Source organism: Anguilla anguilla, chromosome 8, assembly GCF_013347855.1.
Source record: "Anguilla anguilla isolate fAngAng1 chromosome 8, fAngAng1.pri, whole genome shotgun sequence".
Taxonomy (NCBI): Eukaryota; Metazoa; Chordata; class Actinopteri; order Anguilliformes; family Anguillidae; genus Anguilla; species Anguilla anguilla.
The window spans coordinates 52,668,553-52,673,064 of record NC_049208.1 but is presented as its reverse complement, the minus strand read 5'-3'; the positions used below and the strand labels follow the sequence as shown (position 1 = coordinate 52,673,064).

At 41.3% G+C, this 4,512-nt stretch overlaps 1 pseudogene; it reads right to left on the bottom strand.

The window, feature by feature from the left end:
- Positions 1 to 2,087: 2,087 nt before the first annotated feature.
- On the bottom strand, positions 2,088 to 3,812 carry LOC118234242 (annotated as a pseudogene).
- Positions 3,813 to 4,512: the final 700 nt, after the last annotated feature.

Genomic DNA, 4,512 nt, shown 5'->3' with positions numbered 1-4,512 from the left:
TATGTTATGTTTCCCCATGTCAGGCAATCATATAAATAAATAAAAATCCAACAATTTGGTGTAAGCAGTTTCCTGTGATTATAAGCCTGTGATTATAAGCAACACACTTAATTATCAGGCTCATTAAAGGTGTATGTAATTAGTAACATGAATTAGTAATGATGTTAATACTCAGTTAACACAAGCTCTCGGAATTACGTTTTGTTCTGTTTTGAATTTTTTGAGCTGTTCATATTTTCCTGTTTTTCCTCTGAAGTTGATTTTAATTTACAATTGAATATTAGATTTAAGTGCTCTTTGGGTATAATTTGGTGGTGGGTAAGAAGAGTACATACTGTTTTTGTTTGAGTCTGAATGTATGTTTAAGAATGTTAGGGTAAAGCTTCTCCTGTATTTAATTAAGCATTTATACCAAGTGAAAAGGAAGATTTGGTTTTTAGATTCAGTTAGAGTCACATTGATAGATCTTGATATGTACCGTCTTATTATATGACAAAAAACACCAAAATAACATGGCTAGCTTGATTGGCATTAAGATTTCCTGCTTGTCTTTACACTTGACGTGTTTGTAAAATGACCAAATTAAATAAAGGAGTGAAAATGTTTTTGAAGTGTCTTCTTTTAAAAAAATAAAGTTCAACCTACAGCTCAGTTGGTGAGCTATTTCTTCAATAGAAAAAAAAACACAAATGTTTATTTTAAACTTATCGCCACCTTCCACTTTGTACACAGCAAATTCCCAGAGTGAAACTACGATAGAGTACCTTTCAATCAGTGTGCACTCATATAAACTCTATTAGAGTTTTAATAACACTGATCATTTTACTCAATATGATATATGTTTATACTACATAGGCATTCTGATAGATGTATGAAATACACATATCACATACTGGCAGTAACCAGGATCATGTTTTCCTTCAACATAATACACAGAGGTATCTAAGTTTTAGAAAAATAGAATGAAGTTGAAAGAATTTTGAAGATTTTATGAATGACTCCATATTAATGCACATAATTTTGGATGAGATATTGGATGTCAGGGGCCATATGTATCAGACGTCTTAATAATTACACTTAAGAATCTCATGAGAGCTTACTTTGGAGTGAAATCATTCTTTGCTTAAAGTGGTCGGTAAAACATAGTTATCAAGCAGCTCACACTTTCTTATAGGTAAGTCTTGAGACATTCTCAAGAGTAACGCTTAAGTGTGTTTCTGCGACAATCACAGGTGCTGCAAACAAAAGGATTAAGATGATGTCATCAATTGCCGAAATTGCTAAGAGACAAGAACCAATCAGCTTTTGGGAAATCTGTGTTCTATTGAAGGGTCAACACAAGTTTTCAATAAAGTTAAACACACCCTTGTTATGAAAGCTCCCTTGTTGTCTAATGTTAGTCCAAGCAAAATGGATGTGAAAAGAAAGCCAAATTGGACTGTGGAAGAAACGGTGATGTTGGTAGAGGAGGTGAAGGCAAAGAAGTGAAAATTTAGCCCCACATTTACAAGTCGACACAAAAAAGAAGTTTGGAAGCAGATCGCAGACAGCATTAATGCGAGCTTTTCCTCTACCATTCGGAGGAATGCAAAAAGAAATGGCACAATGTTTTGTCCAAAGCGCGTCAGGAAATCTCCCCTTTCAAGAAGGCAACATCTGGCACTGGTTCGTAGTCTGCGTTATTTATGTATCTATCTATTTATTTATTTATTTATTCATTTATTTATTTACTTACTTATTTATGAGACACGTTTGTTACACATTGCTGATGAACATTAATGTAGTTATATTTTTTTATTCAGGTGGAGGTCCTGCGCCTAAACCTTTAAACGCAGTGGCAGAAGTAGTTCTCCCCATCCTCTGAGAAAATAATGCCACAATCAGTGGAGTGGGCGACTGTCAGAATGCTGCACTACTCAAACTGCAGACCGTAGTAAGGTTGGCATGCTATTATAAAAGAACTGTAGCTCAATACTCAATACTTATTTTATTGATACAAATGCATATTCACAAGAATAAACTAACTTAAAATGAATTCTGTTTAATACAGAATTAATTAATACAGATGAAAACACCATCTCGTCCCCTCATGAGCTGCCTGTAGAGGAACTGCCAGCTGCAACCGCACCGCTTCCAGGCCCATCTGGCATTCCCTCTCCAGCAGCAGGCCCAGAGCCCCTGCTCCCTGAGCCCCCACTGGCCACTGCCACTCCACGGCTCAACCCGGACGAGGTGGAGGACATGGATGCACTGCGGAGAGAAGAGTTGCGGATGAGCATAAAAGTTTTAAGGATGAAGGAGCATTATTATGAACTAAAAATAAAGAAGATGAAATCTTGCCTATTGCTGTCTTAAAAAAAAAAAAAAAAAAAAAATCCACTCAACACTTATAATCAATAGATTGGGGGCGGGAGTGTGACAGGAGCAAAATACAAATGTATTTCTTACCCAAAATGGAGCATCGCGTAGTTCTGGCAGGTCACGAGAGTCGAGCGCTCCGGCCGAATCAGCTGATGGCTCAGCTGAGTGATGTTCGCCTATCACAGTACATTCACTAACAGGGCGGTCTACTTAAACAGCCTCCCTCTACTCATTCGGCTGCTCCTCCTGCATGCAAGCGCTGCACGTTGCTTCGTAAATCCCCTCCACCACCCCAGCTCCATCCCCATGCGTCAAGAATTTGCATTCTCCATTCCTATGTGTTAAGAAGTTGTATTGCTCCATCCTTATGTGTTAAGAAATTGCATTTGCTCCATTCATGTGTTAAAAACTGCTTTGCTGCTGGATCTGTTCTGTGTGTACCCCTCTAGGGGGGGTTTGGCTGCTGGCCTCCCGGCCTTATCCACGCGGGCTGCGTGGTTGGCGGGAGAGCTCCAGAACAGAGCCATACCGCCAAACATAACTGTATTGCCTTTATTGTTAATAAAGTTCTACTTGATGACAGTGGTCCTGACAGAAATGAAAGTTGGCAAAGTGCTGCCTAGACACAGTGGCATCAGAGGCAAATGGGATGCTAGGAGGGTGGTCGTCATCATCATCATCATCATCATCATCATTATTATTATGATCTCCCTCATCAGGGGGGAGAGGAATGTTGCGCATTTTGCGTATGTTATGCAAGACTGAACATGCCATTATAATATTGCTGGCCTTCTGTGGTGTTTGGCGGATTTCCCCATGAAGGACATAGAACCGACGTTTCCATTGGCCGATGTCCCTCTCCACAATGCTTCTGGTGCATTGGTGAGCCCTGAAAAGTCCAATTATGTTGAGATGACAGTCAAAAATAACTCTATAATGGTGAGATAATTCATTATTATAATTCATAGGCTTAGTTAATTTGTACCTGTTGTAATTTTGTTGGGCCCCTGGTTGTGGTCTTGGGAATGGTGTGAGAAGCCAGCGTCGTTGTGGGTAGCCTTTATCTCCAAGGAGATGGCACCCGGGTGGAACAATGTTCCTGTCAAACAGCTGTTGCAATCCACTTTCATTCAGGATGCGTGCGTCATGGGTAGATCCTGGCCACTTGGACACAACATCGAAAATGTTGTAATCTGCGTCAAAGACTACCTGGGTGTTGATGCTGTGGTACCTCTTCCTTCATCTACGCTTGGAGCAATTATACGAATGTGGATGCCATCAATTACTCCAACCACCCCCGGGAAGCCCGCTAGACGCATAAATGCAGCTTGCTTCTGGCAGATTAACCGAGGAGAGGCTGGGAATTCTATAAACCTCCTCACTATGTGAGGTGCTGCAAGGGCTGAGTTTTTGCCACTACCCTGCTGATGGTGGGTTGTGATGGTCCCAAAAAATCAGCATTGCATAACTGCATTTTTCCTGTGGCTCATTAAAATGACTTGCATCTCTGCCGTAATTACGCTACTTCTCAAAGTTGATGGTGATATTACATCCCGCACAATATCGGTGACAAAGATGATTCCCTGATGATCTAAGCGATAACGTTCGATTAATTGTGCATCATCAAACATTTGTAAAACATTCTTCCTGTCTCGGAAGGTGCGTGCGCGTCTCCGTCTTCACACCTCTGCCATCTTACCTACTCCGAGCCAAATTAAGAGAGCCCCAGAGGTCTCTTAAATACCTGACAGGTTAAGAGTATTCTTAAGTCAAGAGAAATTTGATAAATCACTTTTATTCTTGAGTGTCAGTGTAGGAGTAAAAGTCACCAATTCTTACACTTAAGTTACACTTGAGACTAATTTTTTACTTTGAGTGGCTTGATACATACGGCCCCAGACCTCCAGTCATGAGACTCAGGGCTTGGTTTGGGTTTGGCTGGGTTTGGTGAGGGGGGGTGGGGGTGGGGGGGGCAGGTGATTTAGCGGACGCTGAAGCCGAAGCGCCCCAGAAGCAAAAGTGAAACGGCGGGAGCGGGACTTTCCAGAGCAGCGCTGACCGCATGCCAAAGAGTTACCACGGTTACATTATTACCACATCGCCTGCTGACAGGCAAGTGCACTCGCAGAGCAGTACACACACTCCCACATA